Here is an 18,223-nt window from a genome sequence, read left to right on the forward strand (position 1 = left end):
ACACCAGCTATACCTAGGATGTAGTTTAAGATTTTCATCAGGTTAACTGTGCAATGATCAGGAATAACCTAATGTCATTACCTGAATCTAGCTCACCTCTTATTATTTTATCCTAAAACCTTCGGTATCGTTCATTTCTTTATATGATTCATTTGAGGCTAGCCTCATTCATTCATTGGGAACTTTCACTTTAACCGACATAGATCATGTGAGCATCATGAAATCCACTGTCTCCCTCACACCGAAAAGAGGTGGAATCACCGGCCAAAGCGATTCAATACATGCTAGCGTATATGGGAATTAAACCCCGCCAGATCCCTATAGTGGCAATACAGGTTCAAAGACTAGGAGATGTATGGAGACCCATACCCGGCAAGCCGGACAGTCTCATCTCATGAGTGTTACGTGAACCTCCGCCCTTCCCGAAAGAAGGCATCACCGCTCATAGCTAGCCTATCGGTTCTCGGTATAAAGTTCCATTACATTCAACTCATACATCATGGAAGTTGGCTTTTAGTATGAGAACATCATAGCTCAATAGATGATTTCTCATCTCATCATTAGTATTAAGTGTTTTAAACTCCATATTATTAGGGTGTATATAGAGACTGATCTCTTCATTATTTTATACTCTCGTTGGTGAGTACGTATTGGTAACATTTACTTAGGCTCATTTGAGATTGCTCTCATTATATACATTAGCCTCACATCATGATTGTCACCACATTCTACATTATTAGCACCTTTGTTTTTCATATTTACTCATCTCTTATTACGTGAATGTTCTTTTCTTCATTTCATAGTTTATCTCATCACATGCAAATGCACTTGGCTATTTAGCGTATCTTACATTCGTACTTAATTATCCTAAGATTCATTATTTCATTACGTACATCTTAGGTTCACTTAATCTTTTAACGTATGTTAGACTTACGTGTCTATACATACAAGCCATGGGGCTTCATTCATAGTTCGCTAAGTGATTCTTACTTTCATAAGATTATGTATTGCAAGACTTATGTATCTTGCATATATGCCAAGATCTTGATTGTTGATCTAAGTTGATGACATTATTCTTGAATATTTTACTCAAGTATGACTTATGTATCAATATGGAGGTTTGGGCACGGGAACCCAAATTTTAAATCACTTGGATATCATTTGTATTTTTCGTTGATTTTATTTCTAATATTTATAACGTTAGAACTTTAAATAAAATCTCGACATTTTCATAAAATAATTAATTTTTTATTTTAATTAGGATTCTAAATTAAATCTCAACATTTACATGAAGGGATAAATTTTCTATTTCAATTAGAATTCTAAATTAAATCTCAACATTTACATGAAAGAAATTAATTTTCTGTTATAATTAGAATTGTAAATTAAATCTCAATATTTACATAAAAGAATTAATTTTCTATTTAAATTTTACTATTAATTAACCGGAGGGTTGGGGGTTTGAGCCCCCACAACCTCTTAAACTTTTAATTTAATTAAATCCACTATAATGGGCAGGTTGTGGGTTCGAACCCCCACATCCCCTCCATCCTTATCTTTATATAATAAGGGTGAGTGGCAGTGACGTTGTGGGATCGAATCCCCACAGCTTCACTTTATTTCCTTAATATTTCGGACCCCCCCCCCCCTTCAGTGCTGAGGTCGTGGGTTCGATCGCCACGCCTCGCAAAATTTAATTTTTTTTCCTTCCTCGCGCGTTCTGGGATGTCGTGGATTCGAATTCCACGCCTCCCATTTATTTATTTACTTGATTTTTCTCCTCCACCTCCCCCTAGGTTGCGAGTTCGACTCCCCCGCCTCATTTTTTTTCTTTGTGAATTTCACCAGCCCCCTATCCCCGGTTCGAGCCCCGCCTTCAACACTCCTCTTTATTTATTTTATTAAGGCATGTTTTGGTGAGGTCTTGGGTTCGATCCCTGCATACCTCGCCTATTTTTTTGTTCAAAGTTTCCAGAATGCATCTAAAACTTATTTCCAGAGTATGGGACATTATTCCACAATTTTGTACATCATTTTTATGGGTTAATTTAGCATTTATTTCTTAGACATTCGTTAAAGTTCTTAAGACAAGTTTAGAGGGATGATTTGATCATTTGTTTTAACTAGAATTTATAGGCTTAACCATGTGAATATTACGATTTTAAGAGCCTCTAATTGCACACAAAACACGAATAACCTCTATGCTATTAACATGCTAAAGAAAAACTCAAAAGCATGATCACAATATTGCACAAATATATACGTATTTATTTACATACATATTCACAACAGACACAAAATATAAACACATACTCGAAACGAGATCATCACCACAAACAAGTATCCCTAATATCTACCAACAAGAATACCCAACCTAAGATCATAGGGAGCAAGTGACAGGGGCATGCAACAGGGAACAACCTTAGTTTCGAGATGAATAGTTTGAATCGTAAGGGGCCTCTTGGGAAAGGATCCAAGAGAGATGAAACCCATACCTTTATTGATGTTCAAACGAAGAATTTGCTGCCCAAAACTCTCTCCAAAAATTAGTCCAAGTTACCTCAACGTCCACAACACTCAACGAACAACTTCTCTTCGCCTTAATATTTTTGGTTGCTTTGTTTTTTTTTTCTTCTAAAAATTTCAGGTGAGTTCTTCAAGCGTGAAGAACTGTTGATATTTAGCAGAATAACGTGAGAAAGATGGAGAACGTGAGAGAGAGAGTTACGAAGCGTGAGAGAGAGAGAGAACTATTAGGATTAGAAGACTAATTCAAGACTTAAATATAATTTACATTAGATTTATACAAAATCTGGTTTATTTTAATTTATACGCGAAAGGAATATTATGCCCTTAAAATTTCAGATTTTTAATTAATAATTAATTCACCTTAAGTACCTATTATTAAATTATTATTTTTTCGGATCGTTACAAATTTGAATTCGTTACCTATTGACTATTCGCTTAAACTTTAACCATTCGCACTGCAATAGCATTTAGTCATAAATATGAAAGAAAATTTATTTAGTCTCATTATATCAGTTGTTTAATGAATATCAGAAGGAAGATTCAAATGAGATATTATCAATAAATATAGTTTAATAACTCTTAAAATGTGAAGATGAATTGATCAAAGATTGACATGTATCATAACTAATTGTATTGCACGTTTATAACTTGATCATGCATATATCATAATTTTTGTGTTCATTGATAAAAGATTAGGCATTGATTTTTTAAGATAAATTTATTCGTTCTATTATTTTATTAATAAATGGTCTCTGATGATTGTATGTATAACCTTCTTCAAATTGAAAAAAAAAATTGTTCTCTTTGTCAGCATTCATGTGTTTCTCTTTATAATAATCAAATTTTATTGCATTTACTTTATAGTTTATTTTATAATTTTATTTTGATAATGTTGATAGTGCTTTTTCTTATCGATATATGAATCGTAATTTAATTGACTATTTTTATTTAAATCAAATATCAAAAAGACGTCTTAATATATCAACGGTAAATCTTTGAAATTGTAAGAAAATAATAAAATCAATGGAAATAATTTATCATATTTCTTTAAAATATCTAAATCCTTAGATAATGCGTAATTTGTTTTTTTGAAGGATCTTATATAGATGTGCCTTATCAAAATTTTATAGTATCGTATAATTTTCAAAGTCCACAAAAATTAAATAGCAAGAAAAATAAAAAAAAAGTTAAAAAGATAAAATCATTCACCTAGCTTGAATTTCAATAATGAAATATATCGTATAAATTGACGGAAATAATATGTATTTGTATAGGTATTTACAGTAGCAAAACTTATGTAATTGTTTGTCAAGAACATTAATGATCTTTCCGTTATAGTTTCTTTTTGAAATATCTCACCCATGTAAGGCGCGTCACACCATAATTTTATGGGACTTGAACTCAATCATGGTCCATCAAAACTCAACTTGATGTCTTACTCTCTTGATGCGATAGAACATGAATCTACCGTCTTACCCTCAAATATTTTGTGTTATGGTGCATCCGGACTTTAACCTGTTGTCTTACAATATTTGGTTGATGCTTACCATTTTTGGTGTGATGGGTGTTGAATCTAGCGTCTTACCCCTAACCAACGGTATAATAGACCGAAGTACAACATAACTCACTCTTTGAGTATTTCAAAATAATCAAAATAATATTCAAACTCATGCTCTTAAATCTTTATACTTCTTCCATTTTAGAAATTTTATATAGCATGTCATATTCAACCAATATATATCTTTGGTTCCTGATAATTGTTAGTGACCGAACACTATTGTATTCTAAATCATAAAAACATTTTAGAAAAACTAAAACTCAATTTCAATTGGCTAGACTCTCGTACTAATAACGTGCTGTAAAATCTAAGCTAAGAATAATATAAGTATAAAGGAAGAAGATAAGAGAAGTAGATGTAGGAGAAGAATGTCTTCTTATTCAAGCATGTATTACATAGAGAATGATATCTCTATTTATAAGAACAGAAATCACTCAAAAGTCATCTTGATGAATGTCAAATTAACAGATACATAGCTATCCACCAAGGTTCATATCACCTTGGAAATACATATCTATGATAAGGATAAGTTCCATTGGAAGTACAGATTCATGATAAGGATAAGTTCATAAATTATCTCAATGGACAATCCACTTAGTTCAATGGATTTATAACAAATGTTTGATTTTTTAAAAACATTTTAAGAAATCATATTTTGGTCACAAAGTGGTCTTATTCACGTACAAAAAGTAAATCATATTACTAAAATTTTAGCTGTCACAAATCAATTTTATTTAGTGATAAGAATTATTTATCCTAAAATTGCCTTCATATTGATAGCATAATTATATATTTAACAAAAGATTAACTTAAATGTTTCTAATAAAGACATGTAGAGATGACTTATTCGTCACTAATACCATACAGAGAGACAAATTATTCTTCACTAATAACATATATACTATATCACAATTAATTTTCAGCTATGAAATTACTATCTCTTAGTGACGTAATAACACTCCTTTAACTACAAATTATGCATAACTTTAAATACAATCAATATCGTCGTCAGTATTCAATGAATTTTTAGTGACGATATGACTTTTTAGCTACAAAATGTATATGTTTTTAAGACAAACAAGTTCGTCATAAATGCTATGTAATTGGAGACGAATATTATTTTTGTGGCTAATATAATATTTTTTGCGACGAAACATTAATTTGTGTTTATATACTTTTAGTGACCACGTTTAGAGACGAGAGAGTGACGAAATTTTTTTCGTCATAATAGATTTTTTGTGACGAAATATAAACTGATAATCAAATTTGTTGTAGTAGGATGGTAGTTGAAAAAGGATTTTGATTTAATTTATTTTTTTTGCTTTATTTATCACAAAACACACTTTTCATTTTTTATTTTTTAAATTTTTTTGCGAAGTCAGTTTGGAGAGTAAGAAAAAAATTATTTTTGAATAGTAAAGGCGTGTAATAGGTCGACATGATATATAGCTTAAGTCAGTGTCGGAGCCAGAAATTTCGTCAAATGTGTTCAAATTAAAAGAGTCGATAATTATTACTTTTTTAGCGAAGTGGGTGCACATTTTTTTTACTAATGAGTGGGTGCACCCAAATTTAAAAATTAAATTAAATATCACTTAACAACTAAATCATACGAAAACTTAAAATTATAAAACTATCAACTGTATAAATCAAAACTAATGGACAAAAGTCAACAAAAATAATTTTTGCTTTGAATATACTCCCTCTAGTTCATATGAAATGAATTGTTGAGACTTTTTTTGTGATTCAAAATAACTGAATGTATCAAAGTTCGAGAGAATTATCAAGACTTTTTTTCCATATTTACCTTTTATTTTAATAAGATTCTTTAACTATTTTACCTTCTCTAATAATATAGTTTAGAAATAACAAAAAGTATAATAGTGGATAATAATCATTAATTTTATCTTTTAAAAAAATCTTGAGTATGTGTACACCTAATAATTCATTTAATACAAATGAAAAATATATAGAAAACGATAAAATCGTAATTATTAGGTTAATCAATTTAAGGCCAAAAACATAAAGAAGATACATGGCAACTATTTATCTGTTGCAAGTGAGGATCGAACCACAGACCTTTCACACATAAATGATAAGAGAGACCAACATGGGTTGTGGTGCCTTGGAGGGACCCTTAACCAGAGTACGGAGCCTAAATGGTACAAAATATTAACAAAAATTCCAAAACGGTATATAAAATTTTATATTAACCAAAACGGCAAAATCGCTGCATCAACAGCAATTTACTTCCCTGGATTTTGCAAAATGTGATTTTTTTTTAAAAAAAAATGAAATCGCTACCTAGGCAGCGATTTTAATTTATTTTAAAAAAAAGTCGCTGCCTAGGCAGCGATTTATAATTTTTAATTTTTTTATTTAAGGAAAATCGCTGCCTAGGCAGCGATTTTAAAAAAAAAAATTTAAAATGTTGAAGTCGCTGCCCAGGCAGCGATTTAAAAAAAAAAATTTAAATGTGGAAGTCGCTGCCCAGGCAGCGACTTTTATAAAAAAAAATTGAAATGTGCAAAGTCGCTGCCTGGGCAGCGACTTGTATAAATTTTTTTTTTTTAATTTTTAAATTTTTTTCTTTAAAAAAATGTGGAAACAATGTGGAATTTTTTTTTAAAAAAAGATTTTTTTAAAGCAACAATTTTATAAGATAAAAAAAAGTTATAATATTTTTTTAATAAAATCGCTACTTTAAATTTTATTTTTTAAAAAAAATTATTTATGGAAAATCGCAGTGATTTACATATTTTTTTAAAAAAAAATTATAAATCGCTGCGTAGGCAGCGATTTAAAAAATTTATAAATTGGTTAATATTTTTGGAAAATCGCAGCGATTTTCATATTTTAAAAAAAATTATAAATTTTTTTAAATCGCTGCCTACGCAGCGATTTATAATTTTTTTTTAAATATGTAAATCGCTCAGCGAATTTATAATTTTTTGTAAAAATATGAAAATCGCTGCGATTTTCCACAAATAATTATTTAAAAATAAAATAAAATTTAAAGTAGCAATTTTATAAAAAAAATATTATAACGTTTTTTTATCTTATAAAATTGCTGCTTTAAAAAGAATTTTTTTTAAAACAATTTCCACATTGTTTCCACATTTATTTTAAGAAAAAAAATTAAAAATTTAAAAAAACATATTATACAAGTCGCTGCCTGGGCAGCGACTTGCACATTTCAAAATTTTTTTTTATAAAGGCAGTGACTTCCACATTCAAAAAAAAATTCTTTTTTTAAAAATCGCTGCCTAGGTAGCGATTTCATTTTTTTAAAAAAAAAAATTCACATTTTGCAAAATCGCTGCCTCTGCAGCGATTTTGCTTTTTCCGGGGAAGTAAATCGCTGTTGATGCAGTGATTTTGCCGTTTTGGTTAATATAAAATTTTATATACCGTTTTGGAATTTTTATTAATATTTTGTACCCTTTAGGCTCCGTACTCCCCTTCACCAAAGGTCTCGGGTTCGAGCCTGGGTATGGAGAAAATCTTGTTCGGAGCGTCACCCCCAAATGGTTCCTACAGTGCGCGATATGGATTTAGTCGGAGCTCTAATATGAACTCCCGACGCTGGGTGGAAAATTAAAAAAAATGTGTTTACAAAAATGTTGCAACTTAGGATCAAAACCTTTTGCACATAATGAACACACTTACCAGACCACTAGACTATGTCTTGACTTAGGTGTTCAATTAATTTTATATCCCAATATTAGACAATATTTTACCTATATAAACGGTATAATTTTTCGACGGAGGGTGTTCGGCTGACCACCCTTCCATACCTGTAGCTCTGCCCCTGACTTAAATGTGAAACTGACTTTTCGAGACTAGGTCGAGGGTGGATTTATATATTTTCCCATCTTGTAAATCAGTAATTTGATAAACTTATAAAATCTGTGAAAGTGATGTGATGCATGAATTCTTAGAATGTTTTTCGCCCTGAAATTTTCCCCTTCAATGTTTAAACATTGAAATTGAAGTTGATCATTGTAATCATAGCTATAAACAAAATTCAAACTTTTGAGTTACACTGGCATTAAATCGTGGACTTAGCCTAATTAAATATAGATTAATCATAAGTCATTTGGGTTTGATATCTCAGCTCTTTTTAGAGTTACTATATTACTTGCACGATTGCATACATTTGCCTGTACATTTGGAAACAATATTATTCCTATAATACATGCATGTATGAAGTACTTGCCATGCCAATTATGTGTTGTTTACGATTCAACCCCAAGGGAGTTCTGTTACAGATAGAGAAGATTCTGGTAAATTTCTTATGAAGAGAATAATCAACTAGGCTTCATGGGCAAAGTTGTGTCGCCTAAAATAAATGACTCAAATTCCTACTTCCAAATAGTGGGTACATTGGCTGGATTGGTTCGGTTATTCAAATACCAAACAAAATCATTTATGTCAAATTTTTAAATTTATAAATGAAGTCTAACTAATAAAATTTGAGTATGTCAATCTCAATTTTTTTCCGAATTATTTGGGTTAAGTATTCGTACAAACATATGATTAACCTGTAATTCAATTTCTTCTTTAGTCATGCCAAAATACAACTCTAGATGTTTGTAAAAAAAATACAAACTAAAAGATGAGTGATGACACTAAAATAGTCGATATAAAATAATAATGAAATCACACAAAACAAATATTGCAAATTACACAACAATAACATTATAGTAAAACAAATATTGCAAATTACACAAGAATATCATACTAGTGAAACAAATATGGGAAATTAATATATCACAATGAAAATGGTCATAATTTATAATTATTAAGTCATGCTAAAATAAATTTGATAAAAATTATTTACATGACTAAATATTATAAAGAAAAAACCAAATTAGAGCATACATTTATAAAAATATTTCTTGTTTCTTCCGTTAACCTAGGAGAAGGTCTAGATTTTTCCTCTCTCCCTCTATAAAACGAATTTTTGTTTCTTCCAAATTCATGATTGAGAGGCAAGAATTGTCGGTTATAATCATACCAAGAAATTTTTCTTTCATTATTCAAACTGAAAGTTTTTGTTTGTTCCATACAATTTGGACAAACTAATTTACCTGTTGCTCTCCATCCCGACAGCATGCAATAAGCATGTCATTATTTATTGTCCACATTAATGTTGCTCGCATGAGAAAATTTTTTTCTTGGACATGTCATAAGTTATTGCACAATCCTTCCAAAGTTGTTACAATTCATCTATTAACGATTGAAGATAGACATCAATTCTATTCTATGGGTTATGAGGACCTGGAATGATCAATGTTAAGAACATATATATGGGTAGTCATACAAATATTAGGAGAAATATTGTAGGGTGTAACAATTACTGGCCACTAAGAATATGGTGAACTTTATTGGGTATAAGGAGTAAAATCGTCACAACAAAGACCAAGCCTAACATTCCTAGGCTCTACAGCAAAATCTGGATAAGTTTGATCAAAACTTTTCCATGATTATCGGTTACACAATACATCTTCTTCCCTGGGATTTTCATAGTGCCACCTCATGTGTTCAGTTGTTTTCATCGAAGCATATAGTCATTGAATCCTATGAATAAGTGGCAGGTAATGCATTGTCTTGTGTGAAATCTTTTTCTTACCCTTCTTTCCCGCACACTTTTTAGAGTGGGTTTTTTTGCAAAACTTACATTTTATCCTATCTTTATCAGCCTTGTAATATAACATACATCAATTAACACAACTATCAATTTTTTGGCTAGTTAGACCAAGACTAGGCAGTAGCAGCTTCACTCGATAGTAATCAAGAGGAATCTTTTTATCTGGATGACTTGTCTACTTCATTAATTGAGTCATTGCATTAAAACAATTATGTGACATATTGTATTCAGATTTAATACTCATGATTCTAACAGTCACAAACAACTCTTTATTTGCATCCATGCCACAGGGGATTCTGAGTTGAATTCAACACTTTGTAAAATCTGGTGGCATCCATATTTGGAGACTCTTCTACATTAACTTCAACTTGATGTCTAAATTTTACACCACCCGCACTCAAAAACCATGCCTTCATATCAATTTACGTGTTCGTAACTTTTTCCTAGAATGTTATATTGACTGTTTTAGGGAATGTCAAAGTCACATTCTTGATGCACTCAAAAACCATGCCTTCATATCAATTTACGTGTTCGTAAGTTTTTTCCTAGAATGTTATATTGACTGTTTTAGGGAATGTCAAAGTCACATTCTTGATGCCTGCTTGAAGCACCCAAATTGATCTATTCATTCAAATTAATTGAGGGTGCTTCCTATCCATGAGACTTCCAATACCAATATCTTGGTGTGAACCCTTTTTGAATAACGTGCACAATAACTTCATTGGGTGTAGGTGCTTCATATTTTTTACAAGGCTTACAAGGAAACCGTATAACTTTTTCAGACAAATACTTTTGGTGACAACAAGAAAATTTAATAAAATCATCCATACCATTTACAAACTCATCAGTATATTCCGCTCGATCGTGAATAAGTCTATCTACCATCAATTGTTGATGCTCAGTAATTTTCATTTTCTGAAGAAAAAAATAAGTATATTTTTTAACACATAAATAACAAAATCTATACACTCTATGGTTCAACAGTGGTTGGGGAAAGCTACTAATCAGCCGCAGGAACCTAAAAATATGCACTTTCTCCAAAAATATGCACATGAAGCTACTGATCAGCCATAAATTTCAGAGCAATTTTCTGTCTTACTCTATCTCAGTTTTAAACTATGTCACATAAACTAGAACAGAAGGAATATAACATACAGAGATAGCCCAAATACGAGTTTAGACAAACTGGACTCTCTTCTGAAAAGTATTTGTTCTCATTGACAAAATTCCCCAAATTTTGAAGTGTAATCTTTCTTGAAAATATATTATGACCCAAATTCAACTGCTCCAAGCTCACCATCTCTCCAATGCTATGATATAAAGTACCCATCATTTCATTATAACTTATATGAAACAGAATCACATTTCAAACATGAATGAAACTTGTTATTTTGAAACAGAGAAAAAAGCTAAAACAAAATTTCTACTAGCCATTTTTTCATTAAAAGAGTACAAGATCTAAAACACAACAACTCACAATCCACGTACTCACATCAACTAAGAAAACTTTGAAGACGAGAACAAATCGAAGAGTCTAGAACAAACATCATTAGCAGGACATTATACTTCAATTAGCTATGGAGAAGAAACATAATAAGAACATACACTCATCTTCCCCACCAACCCCAATATATATATATATATATATATATTACCCCTAGGTGTGCACAACCATCATAAACAAAAATGAAAAACTAGCATGACAAGCACTTAAGATGAAATATAGCTAATGAAAAAGAAAATGAAGGTACTCTTAAGACCGCAACAATAGTTGATCAAGTATCAAGCGAGAGTTTGATTTGCAAATCTTCTCGATCTGTAGTCCTTTACTTTGAAAAAATTCGCTAATGTTTTATACAAGTCCATGATAAAAAAAACAATAAACAAAGATAATATGGTTTAGCATAAACCAGTGCAGTAGGTATTTACTGCTTCAAAACACGGTTTCTTGTTTTCTGAAAGAAGTACAACATTATTCTTGATCAGATGAAAGTTAAAATTTAGACATTGTAACTATTTTAAGGTGACTTTGTTAAATGGTTCAAGTTTCTGAACTAAATACGAGATAATAACTATTATGATCAGAAATTAACTCAAAAAATGTTCTCATTATAAGGTTTATAACTCAATTTCCAAAGTTATATTTTCACAATTTGCTGAAAGATTATTCTCATAATTCTAGCGCATGAGAGTAGATGATATTTCGTAGAACAACAAATAACATTGTTTATAGCATGAATGATAATCAATCTAGCTGATCTTATACGTATTTGAATTTTGTCGTCTTAAATTAGAAATATGCATAACGTACTATAATCCACATATCAATACTGAAAAGTGCTTGCACTATACTATAATATTCACCTCTTTCTAGTTTATTCAAGAAAATGTCATTGAATGACAAATTTTTCAAATTGTTAGTATCTTCTTTCTCTACTACTATTGGAGGATGCTCGATGATTACTCGTGGAGGATCGATAATTAATAGTCATATACATTCTAAAAACGGCTAGCATCGAAGACTCTTGTTACCTATAGGAATCTTCCCACTTATAGGCCTCTTTTTATTTTACTTATCAGCCTTTTTATCTTTAGAAGTGTAATTACGTAGGTTTCTCTAAGTTCTTGTTTTTTTCTCAGACTTGTATGTAATACACTGGCTATATATAATCAATACACACAAGTTCATCTATGTTCAATTCTTCTCTTTCGCTTTATGGTATTCAGAGCTCTATTGCTTTAACAAGCTTGATCCTTTTTTACCCTCCCAGCCCACACGCCTCAGCTAAAAATGGCCCCAAATACAGGTGTCGTCAACGTCGACAACATCTACTATTCAAAAATGTGTTGGTAGCCATAACTTTTTGTTGTGGAAGGATCAGGTGTCCAAGATTATGCGTACAAAACCTCTTTGGTTATCTTGATGGATCGATCCCAATCCCTTCAAAAGCTCTCTTAGAAAACAACCTCGAAGTAACCAATGTTTCTTGGTTTCAACAAGATCAACTTATACAAAATGCTATCTTGGCAACTGTGTGCGACCATTGCCAGTACATTCGCTTCAGAATCAAATGTTGAAATCTCTTGGGGTGCCTTGCATACTGCTTATGCAAAAAATTTTGAAACTCGTATCTTTATTCATAGAGAACGTCTAGCCCGTCTCTCCAAAGACTCTCATCCTGTTGCAAACTATCTCCATCAAGTTCGCGCTCTTTGTGATGAACTTCCTAAGGAGATAAATCTTAGTTTACAATAGTGTTTGGAACAGTTACTATATAACTGTTTTAACGTACACAAATCTATATTTTAAATAAAGAAATCTTACGTTCAAAAAACAGATAAAGAGAAATAGAGAAAAGTGAAAACTCTAAACACAATCTTTTTCTATGAAAAAGATGTTGACACAAAAGATATTTAGTTTGTGAATCATCTATCTTGTTTCCTTGAGATTCAAGTATGGCTTGGAGCAATCTTCAAAGAAAGAGATTTCATCGATTATCTGCTGCAAAACATAAGGTACACAATTCATCGACTTCTTTTTATACATCCTACAAATGGTAACAGAGAAAGGTTCAATTATTCTCTATTTAAATAATGACTGAAATTTCTGATTCAATAAAGCAAGAAATTTGAAATCTGATAATATATATGTTTATTTTGGTCCATTAACTATCTGTTTTCTCTTTTTGGTTACTCGATATTTCATTATGAGTAGGAAGAAAGAAAAAAAAGATTCATTGACTTGAATATTTTTTTTCTTCCTTGTGATTCTTTCATGGAAATTTGTGGAAACTTTTTTTTCTTCTTTCTCGTTTTTTTTCTTTCATGGAAGTAATGCGAGAAATATTTATAAAGAGTTATTTTTAAATGTTGAAAAGAATTAGACTTAGAGTTGGATAAAAACTTGAAAAAGTCAAATTATGTTTCTTTATTAAAAATAAATAATTGAAAAATGATTTGAGGGATGGAATCTTATACAAGCCACATTCTTTATTTGGTAAAGATTATTATTATTATTATTAATAATAATAATAATAATAATAATAAAAAGAAAAAAAATGACAATAAAAAGTAAAAATGTCCAAACTTTCCCAATTGGACGTGTGGACTCCCTTTCTTTTTAGTTTTTATCTTTTTTTCTAAGATGGTCCTACTATTAAAAAAGGTTTAACTTTGTCATCCATTTTTTTTTGTTAAGGATCAAAAAAAAAGGAAGAATATTGTCCATTTTGCTTAAATAAAATATTGCTACCATTTTCTTTTACATCAAAATTACGATTTTTTAAATGAAAAACAAATAATGGTTTTGAAGTATTTTTTTTTATGTTAACAAAGTATTTATTTTATATTTACTTTAACATAAGTTTATTTTCAAGTAATCAAATTAGATTCTGGTTGCCTTTGAATTTTTTTTAAGAGGCCATGAATTATCTTTATTACTTAATGAAGAATAATGACCACTTGTTTAACTAGATTATTATTTTAATATGCATTAAAATTGTTCTCAAAAAATTAGTTTAATCCTTATATTCTTTGAGCAATTCCTTGTTATTTACAAAAATTTATTACATATGTTGCCGCATTTAATGGAATTAACCATATTTTATTTTGTTTTCATTTATGATATGGGCGAACGAAAACATGCTTAAATTACTCTAAGTGAGATTTTTCAAAGTCGAACAAAGGGATAAGGTAGAAGAGTAAGTTGTAAGACATGTTTCAGAGAGCGTGAAATCGTATAGACTGGTGCTCCAAGGGCGACGCAAAATCTGTCAAGGAACCAAAGGGTCATTCGAAAGGGAAAAGATAAAATTTAAAGAATTTGAGTCTTTGAAGATGTCCCCTAAATGTCAGGGTGTGATTTTATTCATCTTTTTCAAATAAAATGGGCTGAACTGGTTGGTTATAAGGAAATTTCATATTGGAGAGTCTTACCTTATTTAACAGACGTTTTCCGTGAACCTTGGGATAGTAGATATACTGGTGTTTATCATGACATATGGCCCAGTCAACCTTTAAAAGCTTACGTTCGTTGTCTTTAACACTTATGGGAAGATTTCAGTATTCGAAGTACTTGTAAACTTTAGTTGCTTATTTTTTTTTAGTTTGCTCTTTGATCTCTCAAATCATGTTATTTGTTGAATGCCTTGAATCGGACCCGCTACAAACAGAAAGGACGGGGGTCTCGCTATTCTGTAATTCTGTTTTTGCCTCTCCATAATAAAACTGCTCCCTCTCTTCCCGTGGACATAGCCAATTTATTGGTGAACCACGTAAACTGTTGTCTTGTTTTTTGCGTTTATATTTTCTCGTATTATCTCAAATTCCGCACAACATTATTATACTTAAAAAATTCTTATTATCAAAGTCTTCAATATATTAACTATATACATTAAAAAATTAGATTTGGATTTTTATTAAATATTTAGTATGTTTATGATGATTGGATGCATACATATCTTTTTTATTATACATTAAATATGAAACCTTTATGAGAATTAATTTTCTTGAATGTGTATGTCGCATGCAAAATTGATTAAAATTTTTGTCTAATTATATGTCAATAATAGACATGACATCAAAAAGCATCATTACTAAATTAAACAAAGATGAAAAACTTAACAGTGATAATTACGACATCCGGAGTTGTAAAATATGGTATGTCCTGGAAGATAAAAATTTTTTGGAAGGTATAAATCATATTAATGAACTAGAAGAGGTAATACTGCACAACACATAAGGGATCTTTAATCTTACAAAGCTTGGAAGAAGGCTAACTCAACTACACGTGGAATAGTAGTTAGTTCTGTAGTTGATGACCTCATACATGAATGTAAGAAATTTCGTACTGCTTATGCTATGTGGTAACATCTACGAGGAACGTATGTGTGTATGTCTATAACCCACCTCCGACGATTGTCTATCAAATTTGACACTTAAAAAAGTGTTATGATCAGAATATCAAACTAAACATTACGGTGATGTCAATCATGATATCCCAACTCAAGAGTGTTGGCCATGTTCTTTCATATGAACAACAAGTTCAGGCAGTGATTCGGTCTCTTCCCAATAACTGGAACATTTAAAGGTTAACTTGACCCATAATGATAGCATCAAAACTTTTTCCGATGTTGCACTCCATGTTGAACTTGAAGATGAGCGCCTTTGTGATGCTAAAGCTACTTCTAATGCCTTTGTGTTAAAATTAAGTGGTACAAAATCTTTAGGCTTCAAGCGCAAGAAAATTGGAAAAGAAATGGAAAAGAAAAAGAGACTAGAGAAGGACCCTCTAATAAAAAGAACAAGCATAACTCTAAGAAATGAAAATATTTTTTTTTTCAATAAGAGAGACAAGAGTAAAATTAAGTGTTACAATTGCCAAGAATTGGGGCATTTTTCTCGTGAATGCACCGTGCCCAAAAAGGTACCATTTCTAAATGCATCTCTAAGTACTACATATGTTTCTAGCACTTCTTTACTAACTGAATCTTATCCTCTATGAATTGTAGACTCAGGATCCACCGACCACGTGAGTCGAGACAGAGAGGGGTTCATGGAGTTTCGTTGAGTTTCATTTAAATCAAGGTGGATGTATGTAGGAAATAATGTTAGGCTTGAATTCAAAGGTATAGGCACTTGCAAAGTGGACTTGCGTGGTGGTTGTTCTTTGATATGTTGCATGACATCCTATATATTCTAGAGATTTGACGAAATTTAGTTTATGTGTCTTTTATTTTAGACATTGATTTTGATTATTTTAGTTGTAATGGTGTTAGAATAACTCTAGATAATGTTTTAAATGGTTTTGGACTTTGTTATGACCGTTTTATTGTATTAGATTGTAATCCTTAGACTTATGACTATAAATATGGACCGTTGTGTAATGATATGTTATTCAAGTAACGATGATGTTGATGTTGTTACATGGCATGCTAGATTAGGTCACATACGATAAGATTGAATTAATAGATTGGAAAAATAAGGGTATTTACGTACTTTTATAAAAATTAAAATGACAACTTGTGAAAATTGTCTTGTTGGAAAGATTACATGTAAACCCCATTTGGAAAGGCTAAGAGAGCTGAGTTCCCACTTTAAATAATTCATTATGATATTTGTGGTCCAATGAAGGTAAGAGCAAGGTCTGGTGCTATATATTTCATTACATTTTTTGATGATTTCACACGTCTTAGCTCTGTCTATTTAATTTCTCATAAATCTGAAAAACTTGAGTGCTTTAAAAGATATTTGAATGAAGTCGAAAAGAAATTAGATAAAAACATATAAGTTTTAAAAACCGATCGAGTACGTGAATATTTGTCAATATAATTTGAAAAATTATGTACTGAAAAAAGGTATTTTCAGACAGCTAACTAATCCTCATACACCTCAACAAAATGGTGTAGCTGAAAGAGGAATAGAACATTATTAGACATGACAAGATCAATGATGGTGCAGATACATTTATCTATCTCTTTTTGGGGAAATGCATTATTGGTTGCAGCTTACATATTAAGCAAAGTGCCTTCTAAATCAGTGTCTTCCACTCCTTATCAACTTTGGACTAGTCATAAAATAAATTTGAATGATCTACGATCGTCGGGTTGTTCGACATATATGAAAGATCCTTTTGGTGAGTTTAGTAAGCTAAGTCCAAAAGGAAAGAAATGTATCTTTATAAGGTACTCTGAACTCTCTAAAGGATATGTGTTCATCTATGAATTGGAGGATGGAAGTATCACTGAAATTGTATCACGAGATGTTAGATTTTTGGAAAATGATTTTCTCAAAAAGGGTGAAATAAGTGAAGTTGAGCCTCTGTACGAAATATAAATCCAGAAGATCAGGTAATGTTTTCAAACATACTTGATAATTCAATGGATCAATAAATGGTTCCTTGTCCGAGTGGGAGTTATGAATCTCAAAATGCTAAAGAGAAATTTGACCTTCAAATACGTAAAACTACAAGAAAAGGTGTACCCAAATGATCTAATGAGATTGAGAATTATGTTTTCCCGGTATCTCCCACAAAATTAAATGAACCTAATTATGTAACTGAGGCCTTATCAGGACCTAAAAGGGATGAATGTTTAAAAGCGACAAAAGAAGAATTAGAGTCTATGAAAATCAGTGAACTCTGGGATCTACTTGACCTTCCTAATGAACGTAAAGCTACTGGGAATAAATGGATTTTTAAATTTAAACGTAAATTTGATGGATCATATAGAAAGCCACAAATCACGATTGGTGTAAAAGGTTTTACTCAAGAAGTTGGAATAGACAATGAGGAAACTTTTTTACTAGTTGTAAAGTTTACTTGCATATGATTACTTTTAACTATTGTTTCACATTTAGATCTAGAATTACACCAAATGGATGTGAAGACCGTTTTTCTTAATAGACAATTAAACGAGGAAATCTACATGAAACAATAAGTAGATTTCATTGTTAAAGATCAAGAAAAGAAAGTATGTATATTGAAA

The sequence above is a fragment of the Solanum lycopersicum genome, chromosome 1, assembly GCF_036512215.1.
Source record: "Solanum lycopersicum chromosome 1, SLM_r2.1".
Classification (NCBI taxonomy): Eukaryota; Viridiplantae; Streptophyta; class Magnoliopsida; order Solanales; family Solanaceae; genus Solanum; species Solanum lycopersicum.